Raw genomic sequence first — 27,772 nt, 5'->3', positions numbered from 1 at the left:
TTTAGTGTAGGAGATGGGGCAGTTGTGGAGTTTGAAGTTCTTGAAGGAGAAGAAGGATGTAGAGGCAGCAAATGTTGCATGCTCTGGTGGAGTTCCAGATCAAGGCAGTGCATACACAGGCAACTGGGACTATTACAACTATTGCCACCCTTGGAAGGGACACTCTGGGACTCTGCATAGATGTAAGCAGGCTTACCAGAACAGTGAGAGTCAGAAGAAATGAGTGATGGGAGAGGGCTCCTGAGGGCCTATAGTGGTCCAATTGCAGGCAAGAATCACCATTTGACTGCTTGCATGGGCCTTGACAACAGGGTCATCCTCCTGTGGAGGGAAAAATGACGGGGGCAGGATCAAGGCAGATCAGTGGGGCAATGTACTGGGGACCTTCTCTCCAAAGAGTCTAGGGAGGATGGCAACAAAGACGACAAAGAAAATCAAGGCACCATGAGCAAAGGTCAGTAGCCACCTCAGCCTGGGACCATTATGACTTTAATTATTGACACAGAAGCCCAGAGAATCCTGACCCACAAGATGACAGTCAAACAGAAACTGCAAGTTTGTCCCCATGGGAAGCTGATCAATGTAGGGGTTTGGGAAACACAGGCTTACCTCTCTACTACCATCTGGTTTAGTGACCCTACAGGGAAAAATGGGCATGACATGCCAGCAAACAGAAATTAACACAAGATTGGAATTGAGACTCTTAAGTGCTTGTCTCTTCCTGTGTTTTCAGACACACTAGGAGAATCTGCATTGTCTGTGCAGCATCAGGTTTTATGTATGTATATATGTATGTATTTATTTATTTTTATCTAAAGATTTCCCTTTTTGTAATGGCAAAAAATAATGGCCTTTTTGAAAAGCCTTATTTTTCTTAGGGCATCTTTCAAAGTTTTTAAATTGTTACAGAACTGGATGGGTTGAGACTTCTAAGAACTTCATTTTTGATTTGTAATTAAAGTTTACAACTAGATCCCCCCCCCAAAATACCTGTCAATAAAGGTCCTTCATCATCATCTTCATTTTTCTCATCACCTTTATCTTCATCATCATCATCACCACCACCACCATCACCACCACCATCACTATCACCACCACCACCAGCACCATCATCATCACCATTCATTGTCATAATCATCTTAATAAAATCTAACCAGGCCGAATGCAAAGTACTATTCTCACAAAAGGAATGGTTAACTCTCATCTGCTTGTAACACTAAAATTAACTCCAGCTAAATGACAGAACAAATGTCAGAGTTACGACTAGAACTGTTAAGAGATAGATCTCACCATGCATTCCATGCTGGCCTTGAACTCATTACCATCTTGTCTGAGCCCCCACATTCTCCATTGTATCTTACATGAAATTGTCAGGTTTATGGTTGAGAAAGAAACTTGGACTGCTCAGTGTTTTCTTAAGTGTAACAAAGCAAAAAGAATCACCACCCCAGACAGAAACAAACCAAAAAAAAAAAAAAAAACAGACGTAGATATACTGAATTTCATTAAGTAAAAAATTTGCATATCAGATGACACCATCACAAATGAAAAAGACAAGCAACAGAATGAGAAAACACACTTTCAAATCATTTATCTAATAAAGGACTTAAGTCTAGAATATATAAAGAGCAATTACAATTCAATAACAAAAGGCATGCCAATTAAAAAGCAGGCAGATGACTTCAGTGGCTAACTCTAAGAATAGTATAAACAACTGACAGATGAGAGCACAGAAGAGCTCCATGGAATTAACTGTCGGGGGGATGAAAACTGTGTGGTTACGTTTTCTGTTGCTGTGACAAAACTCATGGCAGAGGCAGCTTAAGGGAAAAAGGCTCGTCCTGGAACACAGTCTGAACGTGCAATGGTATGGCTGACTTGAGCATTAGTCTGCAATTCTGCCAACGCTGCTACATAGAGTGTCATGGAAGTCTTATTCTCCACTATCACTATTAGACACTGCCCAAGGGAGTCAAATGCATATGAACACACATACAAAAATCCGAGTACATGTATGCTTAGCATTAATTGTTCCCGTAAAGAAGAGGAAAGAACCAACATTTAAGACTTGATGAGTGGGTAAAAGACACGCGGCATATGTGTTAGAGATGAACCTGGAGTCTCAAGAAAATGGTCACACATTTTTTTTTTTTAGTAAATTTTATTAAATTATAAAAGTTTCCATTTCTGCCCCCCCTCCCAACACCCTCCCACTCCCCCCACTCCCCCCCCTCCTTCCCCTCCGTCCCCCAGGGCAGTCAGGGTTTCCTGCCCTGTGGGAAGCTCCAGCTCCCTCCCCCTCCCTCCAGGTCCAGGAAGGCGAGCGTCCAAACAGACTGGATCCCCAAAATCCAGCATATGCAGAGGAAACAGGTCCCAGTGTCATAGTCAATGGCTTTTCAGAAAGACCCCGGGCCAGCCACAGTCAGAGAATCCGGCCAAATTCCGAGAATCTGGCTAGATCACGTCCTCGTTCAGTCCCAGTCCGACTGGCCCTGGTAAATTCTCATCAGATCCGTTCCCTTGTATCAGTGGGTGATAGCATCCCTCGCAGTACTGATTTCGTCTTTCATGTTCCTCCTCCTTCCGCTCCCCCTCCGGACCTCGGGGGGCTCAATCCGTTGCTCCAATGTGGGCCTCCGACTGCATAGCCGTCCTTCGCCAGACGAAGGATCACTCCGAAGGCCCTCTGGATCAAGAAAATGGTCACACATTTTGAAGTGTTCCTCCAATGCAAAACCTTTGCTTCTGCATGCAGGTAGGTGTACAGCCCTATCATGTCAGACAGATAAGCCCAGAGGCGAGAGAGTCCTGCTGGGCTTTTATCCCTAACACCAAGGGGTCCAGAGCAGCCCTCTAAGTGGCAGAGCTTGGCCTCGCTTCTCCTGCAGTTGAGGCACAGATGATGAGCAAAGTACAACGTTTGAGAGCAAGAGGCCACCTTGAGCATGTATTTTACTATCAACAAGTTCCGAGCCTGGGGGAATCTGACTTTCTGCCAAACAGCTTCTAAAGCGTTATCCCATTTAACCCTTTAATAGAAAAGCCAGCGCATTTCTTTTACAGCCCCCACATAGCCACAAAATGGAATATTACAACTTGAGAAGGAAATTCTGACACTCGCCATAAATGGGGGCTCATCCTTGAAAACATCATGTAAGTGAAAGAACCACGGACCATTTTATTTTATCTATGTAAACGTTTGAGAAGAGCAATTGCAGAGAGATGTGAGTATGTTCATTGCTGTCTGCAGTGGGGACGGGGATGTTGTGCGTTTGTGTGGCTGGGAGGACGGCTGATCACCGAGGAGAGCAGGGCCCGTCTCTAGGGGACTAATGCGGTTCTGAAGTGATAATGGCGATTGCCGCATTACTGTGAATGTATGAAGATCTGTTGAAAGGCTTTAACTGTGTATGTTGTACGGTATCGGGTTATATCTCATTAAAACTGTTAAAAATGCTCTTCCCAGACACATTACACTCAAGCTGGCAAAAATCAAAGATCATTAATGCTCTCAGAGAGAAGAAATCCAACATAACCCTGCAGGGGAACTATTATTTCTATGAATGCAAATTTCTCATGGAAACAGGAATGGTATGTTTAAGGTCCCCAAAGAATGGATAATTACAAACCCAGAAGTTACCCAGCAGGAGTCTAAGCAAAACAAAAACATTCTTGGCTGAAAGGAAACTAAGGATTCATCAGTAGTAAACCTGCTCTGAAATGGATGCTGAGGAAATCTCTTCAAGGAAACAGGAAAAGAAATCAGAACTTAATGAAAGTGAACAGGGCCCAGGGAGATGGCTCGGTGGGTAAAGCGGAGGATTACTGTGCCAATGAGGGGGCTGGAGTTCAGATTCCCAAAACCAATGTTCTGGATAGGCAGGGTGGCCACCTACTGGGTCATTCCTGTCTTGGGGAGACAAAGACATGGTATCCCCAAGGCAAGTTGACTAGCTAGACCATCTGGAATCAGCAAGCTCCAAGTTCAGCGAGCCACCCTCACCAATAAATAGTGATCCAAAGAGATTCCTAGCATTAGCATTGGGCCTCCTCACTCATGCGTGCACAAATATATATATGTACCTCCTCTCATATACACGCACATACATGCCAACATGCACATATGTGCCTAACATGCATGCACACACACACACACACACATATACACACGGGCACGCTCACGTGAATGAGAGAACAGAAATGGCTAACAGCATATCTCTGTGTGAAGCTTTCTTTATGATGTAAAAACCAAGAATCATAGCATCAGGGAGATCTGTTATATGCAAATAGAGATTATACAATGATTCCAAGTCAAAGGAGAGAGAACTGAAAAGACCCATGTGACTATAAGACATCCAAGTTTCGTTTGCAGTGGCAAAATGTTGCAAGACTGTGAAAAATGTCATAAATTTTAATCCCTAGAAAAAGCACAAAAGAAACACACAGATGTGTCCTAAAAGCTATGTTTACAGCGAAGGCGGGTGTAGGGGGTCACTAGGGTCTCAGAAGTTGAGGAAGTGAGGTCCTTCTGTGTTTCCAACCAATGCACAGACTTTCTAACTTTTATTTCTCTGTCTTTTTTCCTTTCTATAGAATCAGACCTACTCACGCACCACTCCCTCAGATCGATCCACTGATGGGTCTTAATGACTTTACAAGAAAGAGGACCTGGAGATTGTGGGGGATGGAAACACAGTCCACAGGAGACGGGAAAATATGAATGAATCAGGAACGATTTCCCATCGAGGAATTCTGGCCTGACGTGATGTATGATCGGGTCTAGACTTCAGATGATTCTTACAGACTTAGAAACCTCCGGCCAAATTTGTCTGAGTTGGTAGAGCACCTGGATATTGCCAGAATGAAACCGAAGTTGTCTCCTGGGGGGAGACATGAACTTTAAACCTCGCCCTTAAGGAATTCTCTGGGGTAAAGTTCTGAGAAACTGAAGTTCGCAGTCTGAAAGTCATTAAACATGCACGCGTCCTCAGAAACAAGGGTAGGATCGTATGTGAAGGCCTTTCCCGTGCTGGGCTTCCCAGATACGAAACGGAAACTACAAAGATGTTTCCGTGTGGAAGGCTGTCGAGTAGCAGAGTGGAAACATGAGACAGGAGTCAGTCAAAACTGGCAGGCCAAATTTGTGAAAGAAGCAAAGGAAATTTCTCAAACAAGCAGGATAATATCTGGAACTGGTACGGAGGTCTAGCACTTGGGAGGTAGAGGCAGGACAGTCAGTCAGGAATTCAAGATGTCTTTGGCTTCATAGTGAATTCAGAGTCAGCTTGATTCAGTTTCAAATGAATCCCAAGTGGGCTGGGGTGGAGGCTCAGGGGTTAAGAGCACTTGTTGCTCTTGCAGAGGACCTGGGTTTAGTTCCTAGCATTCAAATGGCTCTCAACCATCCATAAATCCTGTTCCGGGGGGGGGGGGGTTCAGTACCCTCTCCTGACCTCTATAGGCACCAGGCACATGGATGGTACACATATATGCATGCGGGTAAAACACTCATACACATAAAATAAATACATCCAAAATAAGAAAGGCAGGAGCCATTACTGAATGCACAGCCGCTCTCCTTGAACTGGTGTAATGACTTTTTTTGATGATAAAGTAGGGAAAAGGTAAAAATACCATCTAGAAGCTAGCACAAAACGGCAGACACTACCCTAATCACATGACGAGCAGAGATGTCATGTGTATTTAGTGGTGTAAGTAGCAGCAGGGTTGAGGAGGCACATCTTCACGTCACAGCCCACGAGAAACTGGTCTGAAAAATTCCCTGAACCTCTCAGGGACCTCGGCTCAGGCAAAACGGGATTCTTGCCTTCTAGGATGAGCAAATATGAAGCCTAGCTAAGCTTATTAGAACACATTCTAAATATCCGTTTTAGGCGCCTGAGTTAAAAGAGAAGAGTTCAGAAAGGAAGTTAAGCTGCACAGAGAACAGGGTGTGGGCTTCTCCAGAGAGAACCAGGCTAGCTGAGAGTCTTGGCATTGGCTATCTGTACTATTTTGGGGCTTTCAACTCACATGGCAAAGAGTTTGTCAAAAGGCACTCTCCCTTCTTCTTCTACTTCCTTTACATGAGTGAAACCATGGGATAGCTCTGCAGTAACTCAGGTGGGGTTATAATCTAAGACAAAACCACGGGCCACCAGGGTTTTACAGGGAGTTACCATCTCTCTTTAGCTATAAATGAGATTTTTCTAAGTACTGTTTTATCATTGGACAGGTTCATATCTGTGTCAAATCTTGATCTTATCTATCCCCAGCTCCCCCTTTCTAATTGCCCCAAGGTCTGCTCCAATACCTCCCCCCCCCAAACTTCACATTTTCATATAGCTATATCTACACACACACACACACACACACATACACACACACACAGATATTTCCTGCTAAGTCAATTAATGCTGCCCATACAATCATGGAAGTGGAACTGTCTAGTGTGGCATGAGTGCCCACCAGTGATCACCCACCAAAGGGAAATAAAAATTAACAAGAGAAGAATGTCATCTTTCACCCAGTCAGCTAGGAAGGCAGACAGGTCTTAAGCAAATTTTATTAACCGTCTTGGAATTCTTCATTCTTCTCTGGTGGGCAATTTTCAGTAGACTCCAGCGTGGGAGCCTCCTTCCCTTTCCCATGTCCCCTTTCCTTCCTCTGTGTTTTATTTAGCCTCAGTCAGATATGATGAAAAGGGTCCTTCTTCTTTGTTTTCTTCTTTCTCTAGATGTGTATATAGTTCCACTCTCACTGTGAAAAACAAGACAAATACAAAGTCCATACAGGGGCATATTCTGCGAGGCAGCTGTTGGCATGCCTCGAGACTGTCGAACACAGAGACAAGGAAAGCTGATGAACTCTGAAGAGAGACCAGGGAAATGTAGCAGCGAAGGCGTGGGCTGCATGCTGAGAATGTCCGCGGGAAGTATGGTGATTCCATACGAAGGTTAGAGTTCGGAGCATGAGATCGTACCAGCGGCTCCTCTTTGTTTCGACAGACATGTAATACTAAAATAAGATGTAGGCTGTGAGGAAAATGGATGGAGTGTCAACTGAGAGCTCTGCGTTGCAGTTCCATTTTCATCCATGCACCACAAGGTACTCCATAAACATTAGACCGTGAGGAACAGGAACAGCTCTGTCGAGGGCTTGCCTAGCGCACTTATGGCCCTGTGTTCAATCCCCACCACCACAAAACCAATCAAAACTAAACACAACAATAGCTGGGAAATGTGACAGGAAGAGGTCCCAGGACAACCTCCTGGGCCACACTCCAGGTGCACATGCTCAGATGCAAACGGGTATGTCAGGAATGCATAGCCATGGAGGATGCCACAAGAGGGATGGTTGTGGGATCCGGGGACTGTGTGGTTCTCCAGATTGTTAAAAGGGAGATGAAAGAAAGGGACTTTTGGTTTGGTTCTAGAAAGGAAAGTAAATGAGATGATCCTTCAGACAATGAACTTTATCAGGGCAGAGGGGAGGCTCACATAACCATGGAGGCCATGGCTGGGGCATGAATTTGGGGAGCATTATGGTCTGCAAATCACATCCGAGGCAGCAGTAGCATGACGGGGCCATAGGTGGGAGAACACTGTAGACAGAGTTGGCTTCAGGCCGTAGAGTATGAAACCATCTGCTGTGAACTACAAGGCGGAGTAGATAGAGAAGGCGCCTTGGGAGCAGTGATGAGAATGCACCAGCCAGGCAGACAGAGGAAGTGAGAGAAAAGGACAGACAAATGATAGAGTGGAAGCCAGAGACCCTCTAGTTTGATAAAGTTTCTCCATGGGAGGGAGCCTGGACAGAGCTCAGAGCCAGCTTCTCGTAGAGATAAGGAAGCACACTGGATTACAAAACCCTGTTATTTCTTAGGGCAGTGGTTTCACCTGTGGCTTGCGATCTCCTTGGGGTTGTGCATCAGATACCTGCATGTCCTGGATCTATGAACATTGCTGTTCATAACAGTAGCAAAATTACAGCTATGAAGTAGCCACAGAAATAATTTTATGGTTGGGGGGGTCACCACAACATGAAGAACTGTACCAATGAGTCACAACATTAGGAAGGCAGGGAAACTCTGTCTTAGAATGTGGAGACCAGAGCAGTGAAGCATTTCTCTCTTCTCTCAAGAGAGAGACTGGGGTGGGGGCAGATACACTCTCAAAGTGACAAACCTGTGCTCGAACATGGATGGGGCCATGGTGTGGCTAAGCCATAGGAGACATCATAAGGCAAAGTCAGAGGAAATCTTCCCGGATGGAAGATGGGCGTAAGTCTCATTGCTAAAGGCTCTGGAGACAGCACAAGACAGGAACAGGCAGGAAACCCTTACTTTGGGCTACACCATGGTTGGTGGAGTCTGTATGAGTAGCTTGTCTGGAATATAAGTTTGGCAATTATTTTCTTTGCTATTTTTACTAGCATGTACTGATTACACATAATAATGAGTTTCAGTATATTTCCATACACATATATAATATATTTTGATCATATTCATCCCCCTCCATTGCTTCATTTTCTCCCTCTCATTCTCACTGATACCCTTCCTCTTCCTGAACAGTTCCCTTTCTGTTTTCATATGCTCTTTTAAAATTGGTAACATATGACTTCCATTGACACTGTTTCCAGGAGTAGGCACATCTTATCAGTGACTATATCACCGAATAAAGCGTATCTTCCTCCCCAGAAACCATGAACTCCCATAAACCCTCGGGGAGGGTCAGGGCTCGTGAATCTCCTCTGCATCCATGATAGTGTATTTACGGTGTAAGTATTTTCTCTAAAGAGCCATACAGTAAATACTTTAGGTTTATGGTTCACATGAGCTCTGTAATAATAGCTCAAATCTGTTGTAGCATGAAATCAGGTACAAAAGCCACATAACTAGGTTGGCAGGGCTGTGCTCCAATGAAGTTCTGACTATAAATAGATTAAGGTCTGGGTTTGGGCTGCAGGCAGTTTAGCCTCCAGTTAACCTATCCTTAGCTAATCTGAGTGCATAATTTTACACACATACCCTTCTTACAAATGTTTGTGCATATAGATGTATATGTATTGTATGGTCCTACATAATGTTTCTATATACAGATGTTCATAATTTGCAGTTATTTATCCTAACAAATCTCCAGCTCCATAATGGTGCAAATATATTATTCCTTCAGTAGAAACCATACTTTAGGTTTTGAATCTGAATTCTTTTCCTAGTCTAATGCTTCGAGGACCCCTTCTTTTATAGTAATGAGCAGTGGGAATGAACCTCAGATCCCAGTTGGTCATGTGACCTCCGGGGAAGCTGCCTACAGATCCTCTATAGAGCACTCTGGTGCTAAGCTGGGATGTTCAGTAACTTTGGTGTAGTGTGGGGGAACAGATGAAGTCCTGAGCAAATGTGTGTTATTGACTCACAATACCTCTGACCCATGGAAATAAGCAAGGCTTCCCCAGGTCAGGCTCAGAGGAATGGCAAAGCCTTCTTTTGGTCTGAGTACTGATATTGATGAGCAGTTGATCTCTGTGTGTGTGTGTGTGCACGTGTGAATGTGTGTGTGTGTGTGTGTGTGTGTGTGTGTGTGTGTGCAGGAAGTTTCAATACAGTTTCCTCCTCTGGGATGACTGCAACCTGAAACTGTTTCCCTATAGATACTGGGATGAGCTACACCCTGTCTTAGTTAAGGTTTCTATTGCTGTGAAGAGACACCATAGCCACAGCAACTCATATAAAGGAAAGTATTTAATTGGGGCGGCTCACTTACAGTTCAGAGGTCCATTATCATAACGGTAGGGAGCCTGGCAGCGTGCCTGATTTGTTCCTTTTGCTTAGACTAACTGCACACAGTTAGCTCACTTTTACCTCCGAGCAAGTTGAAACTAGACTAAAGGCATTTTGCAAATAGATTGTAACTTTAAAACCTTATAGTTACGCACAAGGCCAGAGTCGCAGGGGTCCAACCAAGGTAGCCACACAAAGCACCCTAAGCAAAGCATGCCAGTTCCTCTCTTGCCAAGTCTAACTGACAAAAGACCTATGTCTCAAAGTTTGCCATTGGGCACTGTGCCCCCAGGCTCTGGTCACAATCGTACGCCTGAAACCCTGAAACCTTGTGTTGCCATGGTAAAAGACTCGGGTCCTTATCGCTTACCCTAGCAATGCACTTTTGGCCAATGAGAAATAACTCGTCATTTTTTTCATTGCTTCAAGCTTCCTGGATGAGGAGAGCTTCTAGGCTAGAGGAGAAGGAGCTAAGAGGAATTATAATTAGGACAGCAGAGTTAGAGCAGAGGCAGGACAATAGAGAGACATGGCTAGAACAGCTCGCATGTGAGTCTTTTCCCTCGCTAATAGCTATCCTAAGTTCCCTTTCGCTGCCCTGTCGCTTCTAACCAGAACTCTGGAAGATCTTGCAGAACAGGCCTCTCAAGCTGTTGATAGTAAGGAAGGCATAGCACAGTGGCAGAAGCACGAGGTAGCTGGCCACATGGCATCCACGTTCAGAAAGCGGACAAGGTGAATGCAGGTGCTCAGCTCACTTTTTCCAAGGGATGGTCCCCCCTGCATTGCAGCTGGATCTTCCCTGTAATGCGAAACCTTTCTGGAAATACCTTCACATGTACATTCAAAGGTGTATTTCCATGGCCATCCTAAATTCATTCAGGTTGACCACCAAGATTATCCATCCCATGTGGACGGTCACAGATAGAGACATAGCTATTTTTTTTTAATTTTTGTTTTGTTTTTGTTTTTTTTCTGTGTAGCTTTTGGTGCCTGTCCTGGAACTGGCTCAGTATACCAGGCTGGCCTGGAACTCACAGAGATCCTCCTGCCTCTGCCTCCCGAGTGCTGGGATTAAAGGCATGTGCCATCACTGGAAAATTTTAATTAATTAATTATACTTATTTTTTATGTGTATGGATGTTTTTGCATGCATGTATGTGTATGCACCCATGCATGATTGGTGCCCACAGGGGCTAGAAGAGGGCATCGGATCCCCTGGAACTAGAGTAACAGAGACATTTGTGAGCAGACACATGTGTGCTGGGATCGAAGCCTGGCTTCTCTGCAGAACTTGACAGCATTCTTAACTGTTGAACCCTATTTTCAATTCCAAGATGTAGCTAGCTTTTAATGCCCTGTCAGTTACTAGAGGTCTGTTTTCTCCCAGGGAGCCTCACCCTTCGCAGACATATTCTTTCTCCCAGCTTTCTTTTCTCATCTCTTCTTAGCTTCTCTCAGCTACTTGGCATGCACCACAGGGGTGCAGGAGGCTGCAGGTGAATGTCACCACTCCCTTCCTTTCTAAAGGTCTACTTTCATTCTTGCTCCCAATAAGAGCTTCCAGATAGAGACTCTGTTTGACTCATCTATGGCAGGTGCCTTGCTTTTTCCAACATTGGAGGCTCGGTAGGTATCAAGATATGGAATGGTCCTCATAAACTCATGTATTTGAATGCATGGTCCCCACTGGTGGAACTGCTTAGGAAGGAGTCGTAGGAGGTATAGTTTTTTGGGGGTAGGTATGTCACCAGGGTGAGTTTTGGGGGTTCAAGACTCATACTTACTGTGGTCCATGACGTCCCTTCTCAGCAGTTTCTGCTACCATCCTTGCATTCCATCATCACAGATTCTACCCTGTGGAACTACATGTCCATTTGAAATGTCTCTTTTATAAGTTGCCTCAGTTAGGCGTTTTCTCACTCTGCTAGAAAGGTGACAAAGACAGACACTGGTAGCGTGGTGTGAGCTATTGCAGTGAAGATCCTGTCCGTGTTGGCTTTTAGGAGGACTGCAGAAACCTCTGGACTAGAAAAGTGGTTGAATGCTGTAAGCAGAGCTTAATGGGTATCCTAGAAACCTGGAACAGAGTAGTTCTGAGAGCAATGAGGACTGTGGAGGCCCAGTTCAAGTTCTAGAGGGAAACAGTATTGACAATGGGGCTAGAGGCCATTCTTGTGACACTCTGGAAGATAATATGACTGCCTTCTGCCGTGTTCTCAGACTTTTCCTGAGGCTAACTTGAAAAATAATAGACAGATTTCTTTGGTGGAGGAGATTTCAAGACAGCTTAATATTGACTCTATCCCATGGTTACTAGTAACTACACTTATACAGGGCTACAATAAAAAGCAGCACATGAGGCAAAAAAAAGGTACAAAATGAACAGTTTGACGAGAAAAAGAGCACCATGAAATTTCATGTTGCAGCTAAGGCTCACGCCAAGCCTGATCTGCGTTGGGATAGAGGGAATGGCTCCCTCAGGACGAGATGCCACCCAGATAAGCTCCCAGATTGTTAAAAGAAAGAAAGAAAGGCCTAAACAGTTTTTATGCTTGCCAAAAGCAAAAATAAAGCCATCAAAGCTGCTACAAATGTGATTCAAGGGTACCAGGGCTCACCCCAAGTTTGTGGCCAAACTTAGCAGTGCCATCATCCACAAGGCTCCTGTTTCAGAGTAACACAGTATACACGCTTATAGACTCCCTCTGGGGTTGAGGAGAGTAACAGAGGGGTCCCTGAATGGAGGCCCTGAGAAGTCACTGTGTCAGGTTGTGGAAGCAAAGCCTGAACTGCCTGGGAGACCCCTGCGATGATGGAGCTAGCAGAGCTGTAGGATGTCTGCCAAGAGGAGCTGCGTGCAGAGTGTGAAGTTAGCCAGAGGGGGCGCAGTCTCTGTGGGCAGCAAAGTTGGAAGTTCACAGTCACCTAAGCCCTTTGACATCAGACAGGGAGTTGCAGCATTTGGATTTTTGCCCTGCTGGGTTTCTCTCTTACTTTGGCCCAGTATTTTCAGACTATGCCCCAGTTCTTCCCTTTTTGAGTGATCATGACTGTTCTTTGTCATTGCTTGTAGGAAGTATGCAATTTGCTTTTTGATTTTACAGAAGGTTACAGGTAAGAGATTGCCTTGAGTTTCAAACAGATTTTGAATGCTTAGTTTTTAAAACAGTGTTGAGAGTGTGAAAGACTATGGGGACTTTTGAAGTTTAATTAGTGAATTTTCATTATGATATAGCCACAAGCCTATAGGGGCCAAGGAGTGGAAAGCGTTGGTTTGAATGAGGATGGCCCCAAAGGTTCATATATTTGAATGCTTAGACCCCAGTTGGGGGAACTGTTTGGGGAGGGTTAGGAGGTGTGGCCTTGTTGAGCAGGTATGTCACTGGGGGTCAACTTTGAGTTTGAAGAAAATTAAATTTACCATTTGGGTTAGCACTCTCTGCTTCCTATTTTCTGCTCAAGATATGAGCTCTCAACTATTCTTAATGGAATGCACCGTCATCAATTCTGACCCCCAGAAAGAGGAATTCCAACTAAACTCTTCCTTTTATAAGTTGGCTTGATCATGGTGTTTAATCACAGTAATAAAATAGTTACTAAGGTACGGAGCTGGACACATCTTCCTCTACTTCTTTATTCATATGGGACCTCTTTTCCCAACATCATAGTAAGGCTGTGAGAGAGAACTAGTGCTGGGTTAGGTCACAAATGGGGCCCCATATGGTAGTTGTTACAGACAGAGAAGTTCTCTACCTATGTATATTTAGGCATGGAGCAACATGTGTTGCAGTACACATTAGGAGAGCTGTTGTTTAAAAAGAAAACAAGAAGTCCTCTCTGGAAAAAAAAAAGAGCACACAAATAATAGGGGTTGATAAAGATGTGGGGACTTTGTAATGACCCTGTTCTGCTGGTGAAAATATAAAATCATATGACTATTCCCTACCTTAACATGGAGCAAACTGTCCCCTTGCTAGACACCGTACTTGGTAGCACCTTGAGCTTGGACCCATTGCCTCTGCAGCTGTCATAAATAACGGTCAGTTTATTAAATTACACACTATGTGCTGTTTTGTCACAGCGGCAGGGTTGTCAAGGTACAGAGGGCCCTACTTGTAGAATGAAGGAGCATTAAAGGTGGGAATAAATAAATGTAGGAGACGAAACAATAAAGTCCTTAGACACAAACACAGGGACGGAGTTTCTTGACATCAGATTGATAAAGGACTCTGAAAATGATGACAAGGCGAAGGGTAATAAACCTAGACAAATTGGAATTCATCCAAATAAAAGGTCAATCCATGACATGGGAGAAAATATTTGTATATCATAAATCTGATTAGGGGTTAGAAGATATGAAGACTTCTACAGATCAATAACCAGGAAGTACACGATCAAGTTTAAAAATATACAGAGGCCTTGAATGGCTAGTTCTTGAAAGCTGTACAAATGGCCAGTAAGTGAGAAAGATGCTAAGTTCTACTCTTCACTAGAATTATGCAAATCAACATGATGCCCTGTACACATGAGGAGAGCTGTTGTTCTAAAAGAACATAGACTGGCCCTCTAAAAATATCCCACACAAACAAGAGGGGTTGATGACAAAGTGGGGAGCTTGTAATGTTCTGCAGGGAAAAATGTAAAATCATACGACCATTTCCTACCCTCACAGTTACATGTAGAAGTGCCCAATGGTCCAGAAACCCTACTTTTAGTTGCAGGCCCCTAAACACTTAAGGACTTGAGCATATGTTTGTACACTCATATCCACAACATCATTATTCAAAGTAGCAAAAGGTGAAAATCAAATTTGCTATACACAAGCATATATACATACATACATACATACGTACATACATCCTGAGATACTACTAAGCCTCACAGAGAAGAAGGCTTCTGCACAGGCCACAGCATAAAGATACTTGAAGTTACTAAATCAAGAAAAATAAGCCAATCACAAAAAGATAAAGGCTGGCTTGAGGAGAAGGCCCTGCAGTTATGAGCCCTTGCTGTTCTTCCAGAGCATCCAAGTTCAGTTCCCAGCACCCACATTGGGTGGCTCCATAGCTCTCTCTAATGCTAGTTTCAGGGGATCCAACATGCTCTTCTGATCTCAGCAAGCACCTTCATGAATACATCCAAACTCACACAGAGACACACACATGTACACATAACGAAACATGTATGACAAATAAGAAAGACTGTGACTCTTCTTACACGTCCTACAGTAGTTACACTCAGGCAGAAAATACCATTTTGCTGGGGTGGAGAAGAAGGAGTGTGAGGAGATTTTCTTGAAAAGTTCACTTCTCTTTGGGAAAGATGACACGAATTCCAGAGGTGGGTTTTGGTAATGGATGCACAACCATGTGACTGCTCACAATATCATAAAAAATGTTTGAATGTGAAAAATTGTTGTATTTTGTAATCTCTATTTTATCATGGTATAAAGAGAAAAGGAAACAGAGCACAGGGGTCAACCTGAGCTGGGGAGATGCTCCGGGAGGTCTTGACTGGGATGTTGGCAAGTCATCTCCTAAGAAACAAACTTACACCCAAGTCTAGATCTCAGAGCCAGCTCCAACCCAGCCTCTTGCCTTATATTGACCCAGACACAAGGCATGACATTGTTTCCAGTCTGTATACATAAAGAAGTGATGGCTTCCATACATATATGTTCCATTCATGTGGATGACTTCCCATTTGCTTTAAGGGTTTTTTTGAGGGGGAGGGGTAGTCTCATGTAGCATAGATTGGTCTTGAACGCACTATGCAGCCCAGGATGGATTTGGACTCTTGATCCACATGTCCCTATCTCCCCAGGGCTCTATTACCAGAGTGTGCTAACGCATTTGGGTCTAGGAAATCTTATGTAACTAGACTACGTTTCCATGTGTTTCCTCTCAAGTAGACATTCACATTTTTAACAAGGCTGTAAGATTTCTTTGGGAAGCTATCTTCATAGGGATTCATTTCTTATTGATTCGGTTGCCTTTCCCTTTCACCTTACAGTCCTTGGGTTTAGAAAACAAATCATGGTCTTGCCTACCACCTGCTTAAAAAAACAGCAATAACAATAACAACAGCAACAACAACAAAAACCTAGCAGACACCTGGAGGTATGAGGCACCAAACCTTCACCTGATTGGACATGACTGAGCCAGGTTCCTGTGACCAGGGTCTTAACTGGTGGCCCTAATCTCAACCCCTGACCTTAGAAGTGGTTTGATTGGCTTGGGCTTGAAGTTCATAGGAAGCCATGTATCACTTAAGCACGTGATCATCACTGCTACAGCTACCGTGGCACTAGCAGAGGAGAGAGAGGAGCAGAAGAGGAAGAGGCTGGGGAATCATTATTCAAAGGGTAAATTAGCGAACACTTATGTGGCAGAAGCTGGAAAAAGAACTGTCTATCAACTCTTTTCACGCTGACGGTGATGAGTCAGGCTTTATTATCCATATTGTGTAGAACTAGACAGAGACTCAAAGAGGTCAAGTCAGGTCACAGAGCCGCACATGGTAGAACTGCAATGTGATAGGCATTTTGACTATACCATTGAAGGGGCTGTGCCTCCTTTCCTCCAGTTCACCTTTGACCTCAGAGCTATTTCAGTAGCCAGATGAGCTCCCTGGCATTGGAAGTGATCAGAGGCTGCACAATAGCCAGGAAACAGTGGGCTTTATCTTTGCCTATTTCATACCACAGCCAAGACTGAGATCCTACAAGCCCGAGCAGTATGGCGCCCTAAAGCAAGGGGAACTCAGACGTGAAGAGGATGGCATAGTCATGGGGTATGACTTCTGCTATAGTGTCATCCCAATCTTTTTGTAATAGATAAGTTCAAAACTGCTTAAAAAACAGGTCTGGGGAGATGGCTCCGTTGGTAAAGCGTTTGTCAAGCAAACTTGAGAACCTGAGTTTTATCCTTCTGAACCCATGTGCTGCTGTTTTTGTAAAGGTTTAGTGACACACGCTTGCAAGCTCATAGCTGGGAGGCAGAGACAGTCAGATCCCTGGGGCTCACTGGCCAGCCAACCTAGCCTACTTGGCAAGCTCCCAGCCAATGAAAGGCCCTGTCTCAATCAATCAATCAATCAATTAATCAATCAATCAACCAACCAACCAGGTGGATGGTGCCAGATGAATGGCACCAGAAATTGCCCTCCAGCCTCTCACAGAGGTGCAACCAAGCACATGGACATGTGCACATGCGTGTGTGCACGTGCACACACACACGCACACACACACACACACACACACACACACACACACACACACACTCACCAGTGAAGATCATCACTGTGCACTTATCTGGAAAGTGCTCATATTTATGAAGCACAAGGCTCCAAATGGACTTCAGGCCTAGGCAAGGAAAGCACTTCTGTGGTCAGGGGTAGAGGTTAGATACGTGGAGTGGTTTGTATATGCTCTCCCAAGACCTCTGGTTTTCCATACCGTGTGACTAGACAGAGGCACCTATAGATGTGACAGGACAACTGACACCTGTGCCAACTGAGTTCTCAACAGCTCAGCCTCCTATCTTCGGTTTTCCCTTCTCAACTGTGGTTAGTTGATTTGACCTGGCTAATTGCTGGACAAGGTCCCTCTCGGCATAAGTCACAGGATTGTATCCAAATAGTGGCCTCCGAGTCTTACCTGAGTGGATGGAGTGCACATCCCTGGGAGCTGTCGCTGAGATGCAGGTGCCTGCCATTGACTACTCTGTCTTCCCATGGACAGACGGACTGTTTCTCTGGACTCTTTCCTGTCCTGGGTCTAGCTCAGGGACATTGTGTGGGTAAAGGAGTCTGGAGACACCCTGCCCATGACAGCGGCTCAGCCATGCATTGTGAGGTCAGCTCCGGTCTTGAGAAAACCTGATTTTTCTGAGCTGGGTAGGTGATGGTAGGATGGAGCACTTCTGGATGTGACATATCCCCAAGGGAGTAGTGATATGAGAGGAGCTGCCATCTTACACCCAACCTGACCCGGATGCCTCGCGTGAGCTGAGAATAACCTCTGCCAGGCTTGGTTAGCGCACTCAGCTGCACAACTGTACTACGAGTCTCCAGAGGCTCCTGTGATTAGAACCAGAAGCCATTTAATCCAAGGGCAAGTTCCTCATTGAAATTAATCTTCAGCACAGCACCGTAAAGCCGCTGTGATATCAGGGGCAGCAGACGGGAGAGAAGCAGAAACTAACCATGTTCTAAAGTGACCCTGAAGTCTTGGACCGTCCACTGCGATGGCCCTTTTGTTGGGTGACCAAGAGTGCCCTCTGAATGTCTGCACGGATACAGGGGTGACCTTCTGAGTGTCCTCATAGCTCTAGATATGAGCCACATGACTGCCTATGCAGCTCTAGAGGTGACCCTTCAACTGTCCTTGCCATACCAGAAGTCACCCACCTGACTGTCCACACAGTTCCAGAAATGGTCTTCTGTTAGCACAGCTTCATAGTGACCACCTAAGAGTCAGAGGTGACACACCCAACTGTCTATACAGCTCCCGAGGTGACGGTCTGGGTCTGCGCTGCCTCTCTCCCACCCAGCTTCCGGACATTCCTGACCAATACAGTTCTCCACACTTTGCACTTGCTTTATCTGAAAGTGATTTTGCAGTCATGGGAGCCACTCAAAAGCTAGAGACCAGCACTGCACATCTGTCTTGGAAGTGCTCGGGTACCCTGGGCCCTTTTCCCTTCTGTTGCTAAGCAGTGTACTCAGGGGAGAGTTTCCCTTGGTTTTGCATGATGCAACCATGGCATGCCTCCATGGCTTACCCATACTTACTGCTCCTATCCCATGGGTGTGGCTCTTCATGGCAGAGTGGGTTCAAGCTGAAGCACCCTATCAGTCACATGTACCATCTTGGTGGCTCTCCAGCTACACCCCAATGTGTTGCCAAGACACTTTAGTTGTCTTCCCTCTTCTTCTTGGTGACTTGGAAATTCTCTTCCTTAAGAACAGAATCTGATAAGATCAAACCATGAGCCACAAGGGTTCCACAAGGGGATGTGTTTTTTCCAACATGATAATTTTTTATTAATTACTTGGGAATTTTGTGCAATGCAACCATTACACTCACTTCCCTTTCCTTCCAGATTCACCTTCCCACCCTTGTAGCCCTACTCTAAAATAAAAATCCCAATCCCCACCAAGTCCAGTTTGTGTTCATATACTCACTGGAGCATGGTCAAACTCCTAGAGGCCCGCCCCTTTAAGAAAACTGAGTCCCCCCTCCCCAGTTGCCAGAAACCATCAACTGTGAATGGCTACACCTCAGCATCTTTATCATAGTTTTCAAAGATTCTCTTCCTATCTGGACTGTGTCTCTCTCATTGTTTTTGAGGGAGAGGAAAGTGTAACATGAGGGCCTGCTTGTTGGGGGTTTCTGTCCTCCCACCAGGTCCCACAGCTGTTTAACCCCAGAGGTCTATATAAGTTATAAACTGATTGGCCCATTAGCTCAGGCTTATTATTAACTCTTATAACTTATATTATCCCATTATTCTAGTATATGTTAGCCACATGGCTCAGTACCTTTTTCAGGGGGCAAGTCACATCCTGCTTCTTCGGTGTCTGAACAGGACTGCAGAGGAATGGGCTTCTTCCTTCCCAGAATTCTCCTGTTCTCATTGACCCGCCTCTACTTCCTGTCTGGTTGTCCCATCTATACTTCCTGCCTGGCTACTGGCCAATCAGCATTTATTTAAAACATAATTGACAGAATACAGAATTGTCCTTCACCAGGAAAGGTTGTCACAGAAGCCATCAATGTCTCTCATTCTCGGTAATTAGCCTGAAGTCATTGATTCCACTACAAAAGAAGTTTCCTTGTCCTTATCATCCAGAGGCAGCATGGATATGGTTGCCAGTGGCAGCTCTGGGTTACGGACATCATCATGACCTCCAGTGGCAACACTGACTAGAAAATGGACCATTCTTAATCTTAGATATTTTGTGAATGCTCAGAGTCAGGGTGATCATGCATTGGGGTAACATTATGGTAGGACCGTCATGAACTTCAGGCTGCTGTACACTATCCTGATCTTGGTGCTCCCGGCCAGTACCCTGGGCAGGAACATCATGGTTGCAGTGTGTGGGTAGTGCTGTGACCCTGGTGGCATCAGCAACAGTGGGTCCACTGAGGGTGGAGTGGCAACTCTGGCCTAGCAGGTGGTGACAGGGGCCACTTGTTCAAACTTCATTCTTTGACTCTGACATACTAGTACACAATTTCTTGCCTGGAGATTGCCTGTGTAAAGCCATATGGCTAATACACACGCAGGAGAGAGGTGCAGTCTTTGGCCAGTTGGAACCACAGAACTTTCTTGGCTGTGACATTACTGAGATGCTCTGCTTTCTGGAGTCCCTGTGTTTTCTGTAGACACGTGCCTTGTTGATTGTGGTAAACAACAGGATTTAGATGGCTGCGTGAAGCCATTTATTCTGGGCCAGGGCGTTGTCACAGTGCGGAGAGCTTTATGCTCGGTATAATCACAACTGTGCCATGCAAGACCCTTTAACGCTGCAGCGGTTGGCTGTCAGAGCCGACTTGTCTGTCCTTGTGGAGACTGATTGCTGTCCTCTGATGCAGGTGGTCCTGAGGAAGCTGGGATGCAGGTGGGTGGTTTCTTCACATCCTATGCCTCTTTAAATTACAGAAGGGAAAGAATGTCAGGAGCACTTGGGTTGATGTACAAACAGAGAAAGGCTGCTCCTTACCACTGAGTTGTCCTCTGAATTCCTAGGAGATGGCAATGTTACAAAATGGCCAGAAAGGGGGAAAGAGACTACCCAAGGGAGGAGATGGAGCAGGACCTGAAGTCTGAGGATAGAGGATCTCCGGAAGCCTACCAAAAGTCAGACCCAGAGGGCAGCCCCCAACCTACACTATAGTGGATTCCTGGTGTGGAACAATTCTGTATCTGTCAATTATGTTTGAAATAAAAGCTGACTGGCCAGTGCCAGGCAGGAAGTATAGGTGGTATAACCAAACAGGAAATAGAGGCAGGGCAATGAGAACAGGAGTGTTCTGGGAAGAAGGAAGCTCTCCCACAGTCCTTCCCAGATCACGGAAGAAGCAAGATGTGACCTGCCCCATTGTAAAAGGTACTGAGCCATGTGGCTAACATAGATAAGAATAATGGGCAAACATAAGTTATAAGAGTTAATACGAAGCCTGAGCTAATGGGCTAACCAGTTTATAACTTATGTAGACTTCTGTGTGATTCTTTGGGACCTACCGGCTGTGGGAACTCGGTAGGACATACACCCCAACAAGCAGGCCCTCATGTTACAGATTCCCACAATGGGGTTCCTCCCTTGGCCTAAAACCAGAAGGGACTCAAAGAAGTTGTATGCCAGAGTAGTCATGCCAAGCAGCAGTCACCAACCCTAATGGTGAGACTGCGGGCAATCCAGACCACATTTGTAGTACTGGTTGATTTTTTTTTGACATAACCTGTGTTATTCCCCTGCTTCTACTTGTTTCCTGTCTTTGGTGTACAGCTGCAGCCGGCCACATGGGGACCCTTCTTCCAAGGCCTTCACTCTGTCAGATGCCCCCTCTCCCACCCCTGCCAAGTTGACAAACACAGGCCTGAGCCCCCCTGGAAACAACGTAACATAGGCTTGTTTCAGAAGTTTTTCTCAGGCCTAACACAGACAGAATCAAACTTTCTCCGTTGGCTCTACATTAAATGGGAGACAGAGAGAGAAAGGCCGAGAGAAAGAGAGGGGAAAAGAGCAACTGAAGGGGGGGGGGCATATGAATTAGGTCCTTGGCCACCCCTGAAGCTGTAGAGAGGGGGTAACATGGGAGGAGGAGGTGCCTGGATGAAGACACCCTGTAGGGCTCCCTGCTTGGGAAACCCATCTGTGGGGAACTGAAGCCCCCAGTCATTTCACTGTCGGTGAGAACCAGTAACTCTAACAGTTAGCAGGCAATGGGTGTGCTTTGGTAGCCATGCCACTGACGATGGCTGAGGTTCTTGCAGCTGGGGCCACCTTCTTTCCTTATGAGGGAAGACAGGAGTAAGCTAATTCTTAAGTAGGTAGACAGCTAGGGAGAGAGGTCCGGGATAGGGTCAGACAGACATCCGAGAGCTTTAGATCCCAGATGGTTCTCTCAGGCACCCTTGCCCCAAAGAAAAGCCATCATTGCTAGGCTTTTTATTCCTCTGGAGGTCACAGACAAACTCCCAGCCACTAGGTCAGCTTTCTCCACTCTGTTCCGGTCAGCCAGTGCAATATATGCTGTGCGTGGGCCTGGCTGATCTAATTCCCTTCCCTTCACTACTGTGCTTCCAGCATCAGATAACCTGATGGGGCAGGCAGGGTGGGTGGGGCGGGTGGGACGGGTGGGACGGGTGGGATTGGTGGGACGGGTAGGACGGGCAGGGTGGGCTTTCTTCTCCAAGGAGATTTCAAAGGTCCCACATGTGAATCACCCAGTCAGATCCCTGCTGTCATTTAAAATGACCCAACTGGCTAAATGCATCCTACCTGGTCTTACTCAAGAGGGAGAAATGGAGACACGTTCTGTCCCATACCCTATCAGAATGATATACACAAATCCATACTCCCCAGGAGGCAGATCGTGTTCCCTCTCTGGACACCCCCAACCTATGCTGTGCTATGCAGGGGCGATTGTATCTGGTTGTGTGCCCTGTGTATGCTGTCTTTGCTGCTGTAAGAAATCTGGTGTGGGGTAGACAACAGGTCTCTTGTCCTGTAATTCCTACATTGTTGGAGAGATGGACTCATGGGAAGAAAGCTAGTAGGCAACACTCACAGGGGTAAACACCATGTGTTCTGTGCAGGATTTACAGCCCGAAAATCAATCAAAATCTGGGGAGAACTTCATTGTCCAGATTCCACAGTGGGTCCTGCTGAGAAGGCCATGCAATGATTCAATTCCTCCACTCGAGACCCGTGTCTAGTCCAACACTAGGGGACTTCACTTCTTGGCGTCATTGCCAAGAAATATAAAGACAAATTATTGGGTAAAGAGAGTGCGCATGTTTGAGTGTGCGTGTATGTGTGCATGCTTGCATGTGTGTATTTACATGTTTTTGTGAGTATGCCTGTGTGTACATGTGTAGGCTAGGACTTGATGCCATGTAATCTTCCTTAGTCATGCTCCACTTTCTTTTTTGAGACAGGGTTTCTCACCGAACCTGGGATTCACCCCTTCAGCACTGGCCAGTGAGTCCTAGAAATCCTTGGGTCTCTACACCCCCAGTGCTGGGATTATAGGCACACACTCCCCACCTGGATTTTTATGTTGGTACTGGGGATCCAAACTCGGGTCACCATGTTTGCATTCTTAGTTTATCTATCTTCCCAGAACCTCCTAAAGAGTTTATTTAATTTAAAATACATGAAGCATCCTGGTATTAAAGCACAAACATTGAATAGCTATAGTAACTTATATCTAAGTAAGATTATATCCATGGCAAAGACTTTTCAAGTGGAGAGTTAAGGCTGGGACATACAGAACATCATGAGAAAGTTGTGGCCAAGTCTTGAGAGTGGAAGACTTTAAATAAATTCAGATGAAAATGGATAAATTGCTTGGGCAGCTATATCCCTCTGTCATATATAGGCGGCTACCCACGACAGAGAGCTTTGACGATGGTAAGAAACCTACTCATATGCATACATTCCTGTTTCTCCTCATCTGTCTCTGTCTCTGTCTCTCTCTGTCTCTTTCTCTCTCTGCCCCCCCACCCTCCCTGTGTGTGCTTGTGTCAGAGGAGTCAAAAGCCTTGTTTTTTGAGACAAGTTCTCTCACTGAGACCAGTTGGTATGTAATGAACCTAAATTGGAACTTTCCAATTTAGCTAAATTGGTTTTGGGAATCCTCCTGCCTCTGTCTCCCCAGCTCTGGGATAACAGGTACTGACTCCCAGGCTAGCCTTTGCGTGGGTACTGGGGCTTGCCCATCTCCTATGCTCCACTCATCTCTCTTTGTTGGCACCATTGAGTGATTCACAACTCTCCTTCAGCCGATATACAAAGGTGGGCCCCATCCTCTGGAGAGTGAGGATGCTAAGTTGTAGCTACACACCTCAGCGAGACCAGTCTCTGCCAGTCAGGAACTTACAACAGACTAAAGCTGGATGTGCCACCTGATCCCCATTGTTCCTCCAAAGTGAGTGCTGCATGTCCTCTCCCTGCACGGACTGGCAGTCCTTTCAGTATTTCCAAACCTTTCTTCCACTTGGTCAGGGCCTCTCCTGGCTCCAGTTGCATCAAATGACTGCTGCATTGAACTCTAGAATTGGGGCTATGGGCAAATTAGGAAGGGACAACTAACCCGAAACCACTTCCTGCTGACTTGTTCAAACACCTTCAACACATTTGCCTTTTAGGGCTCCCTGGTGTGCTAGGAATCACAGAATGTGAAGGTGAAGACAGGAAATCCCAGCCTCCGAGAATTTACCATTCACTAGAGGACACTTTCAAATCTCTGAAGTACAGGGAAGTGGTGGTAAGCATCACCATGAAATAAACACTTAAATAGAGAAGAAATACAAACAGCCTTGAGAGATTGACCGTTACCCCAAGAATCCTCCTCAACTATGCTTCCATCCCTCCCTCCGGAACGAGCCTCGGCGTTCCAACCACTCTGCACCATCTCTAGCCAGCTCCTTTCATGCAGCCCTGCATGACCCCCATCTCCATTCACACAGCCCTGCATGGCTCCATCTTCCTGGGTTCTCCCTCATGGAGCTCCACGGCGTTTCCTGTGGTCTTCTTGCGTGAATCCTGTCCCTGAATCTAAAGCAGAGATCCATAGCATGCCAATACCAGTTCATTATCTTGTTGCTGTGATAAAAGCAACTCATGAAAAGAAGGATTTCTTTTGGCTCAAGACTGGAGGGTACTCACCCTGGTGGAGTAGACGTTGCAGTGGAACCTTGAAGCTGCTCACCCGACTGCCTCCACAGGCAGGCAGCAAAGAGAAATGTATGTTGATGCTCATTTTGTTTGCTCCTTTATTATTCAGTCAGGGACCTCAGATCATTGACTGAACCACCCACACTGGGGTGGGTTTTCTCACAAGGGTTAACCCGAGCTATATAACTCCTTCAAAATATACAGGGGGCTTGTTTCCATGGTGATTCTCAGTCAAATTGGAAATTAAGTTTAACTATCATGGGACTGGAAAGATGACTCAGCAGTTAAAAGCATTCCCTGCTCTTGTAGAGGATCTGAGTTCAGTTCCTAGCACCCAGGTCAGGTGACTCATGAACTACCTGTAACTCCAGATCCAAGGGATCTGATGTCTCTGGCTTCCGCTGGTACTGGCACGCATGTGCACATACTACACACATATGTGTAACTGAAAGTTAAATCTTAAAAAATAATGAACCGCCTTCGGGCCGTGGCAGGGTCCCGGTGAGGAGGAGCTTGGGCGTTCCCCGACCCCATAGACGCCCAGGTCGCCCTGCAGTGCTGGCTACCCCCTCCCACCTGCCATCCTAGCTCCCATCCAGGTACGAATTCCTATATTTCTCCCTTCCCACTGGGGCCATAAAATTTCCCCAGTTCAGCTGCCTTGCAAGCTGGGCCTTGGCTGTAGGCGCAGCTCGGCTCCAGGCAGTTCCTGGGTCCTAAAGGCCTCCCTGAGGACAGGTGGTCCAGGTGCCAGCTCAGCCACATTCCTGACCAGCAGGGGCCCTGACTTCTAGCAGAGGGCCTTCTGTGGGGTGAGCTGGCTTCGGCCCGTGGCAGGGTCCCGGCGAGGAGGAGCTTGGGTGTTCCCCGACCCCATAGACGCCCAGGTCGCCCTGCAGTGCTGGCTACCCCCTCCCGCCTGCCATCCCAGCTCCCATCCAGCAGGGGCCCTGACTTCTAGCAGAGGACCATCGGTGGGGTGAGTTTCCTTCGGGCCGTGGCAGGGTCCCGGTGAGGAGGAGCTTGGGTGTTCCCCGACCCCATAGACGCCCAGGTCGCCCTGCAGTGCTGGCTACCCCCTCCCGCCTGCCATCCCAGCTCCCATCCAGGTACGAATTCCTATATTTCTCCCTTCCCCCTGGGGCCATAAAATTTCCCCAGCTCAGCTGCCTTGCGAGCTGGGCCTGGGCTGTAGGCGCAGCCGGCTCGAGGCAGTTCCTGGGTCTTAAAGGCCTCCCTGAGGACAGGTGGACCAGGTGCCAGCTCAGCCACATTCCTGACCAGCAGGGGCCCTGACTTCTAGCAGAGGGCCATCGGAGGGGTGAGTTTGCTTCGGGCCTTGACAGGGTCCTGGTGAGGAAGAGCTTTGGCGTTCCCCAACCCCACAGCCGCCCAGGTCGCCCTGCAGTGCTGGCTACCCCCTCCCGCCTGCCATCCCAGCTCCCATCCTGGTACGAATTCCTATATTTCTCCCTTCCCCCTGGGGCCATAAAATTTTCCCCAGCTCAGCTGCCTTGCAAGCTGAGCCTGCATTGTAAGCGCATCCAGGAAAGAGGGAGTGCCTGTGCTTCAATAGCCTGCCTGAGGAAAGGTGGGCATTCTGTCAGTGAAGTCTCTGCCCAAGAAGGGAACCTGACCCGGTAACAGAAGTTCCAATAGAGAACATTTGAAGTAAGAGATGGGCAGACGTCAAGGCAAGACCTCATCCAACAATCTGAAAAACAACATGAAAACACCAGATCCCAAGGACCCTACAACAGAAGGGCTTGAACACCTTAACCCAGAAGAAGTGGAAAAAAGTGCCATTATGAAAGCAATAGAGTCCCTTAAACAGGATATGAATAACTCCCTTAAAGAATTGGATGAGAAATATAACAAAAAGTTTGAAGAAATGAGTATAGAAATTGATGAGAAATATAACAAAAAGTTTGAAGAAATAAGTAAATCCGTGAATGAGACCCTGAGAAACCAAGAAAAAACAATCAAACAAGTAAAGGAAACAGTGCAAGAATTGAAAACTGAAATGGAGGCAATGAAGAAAACACAAACGGAGAACCGGCTGGATATGGAAAACCTAGGTAAACGAACGGAGACTACAGAATCAAGCATAACCAATAGAATACAAGAGATAGAAGAACGAATCTCGGAATCTGAAGATACCATAGAGAAAATAAATGCTCTGGTCAAAGAAAACGGCAAATCCAACAAATTCTCTTCACAAAACATTCAGGAAATCTGGGACACAATAAAAAAACCAAATCTAAGAATAATAGGGATTGAAGAAGGAGAAGAACTGCAGATCAAAGGCCCAGAAAATATATTCAACAAAATTATAGAAGAAAACTTTCCCAACCTAAAGAACGATATTCCTATGAAGGTTCAAGAAGCATACAGAACACCGAATAGACTGGATCAGAAAAAAACATCCCCTCGCCATATAATAATCAAAACACAAAACATACATATTAAAGAAAAAATTTTAAGAGCTGCAAAGGAAAAAGGTCAAGTAACTTATAAAGGTAAACCTATCAGGCTTACACCGGATTTCTCTATGGAAACCATGAAAGCCAGAAGATCCTGGATAGAGGTACTGCAGAAACTAAGAGACCATGGATGCAAACCCAGACTACGATACCCAGCCAAGCTATTGTTCACTATCAATGGAGAAAACAAAATATTCCAGGATAAAAACAAATTTAAACAATACGTAGCTACTAATCCAGCCTTACAGAGAATATTAGAAGGAAAATCACTACCGAAGGAATCCAACATTCCCAACATGGCCTACAATAACTCGAACATCTAGCGACCATTCACAAGCACAAATCAAAGAAGAAAAACACATATACTCTACTACCTAAAAAAAAAAAAAAAAATGACCGGAGTCAACAACCACTGGTCATTAATATCACTTAATATCAATGGACTCAATTCACCTATAAAGAGGCACAGACTTAGAGATTGGATACGAAAACAGGATTCAACATTCTGCTGTTTACAAGAAACACACCTCAACCACAAAGACAGACACCTACTCAGAGTAAAGGGTTGGGAAAAGGTTTTCCAAGCAAATGG

This window comes from Myodes glareolus, chromosome 18, assembly GCF_982192425.1.
Source record: "Myodes glareolus chromosome 18, mMyoGla1.1, whole genome shotgun sequence".
NCBI lineage: Eukaryota > Metazoa > Chordata > Mammalia > Rodentia > Cricetidae > Myodes > Myodes glareolus.
The sequence above is the reverse complement of the archived record's forward strand: the minus strand, read 5'-3'. Positions refer to the sequence as shown.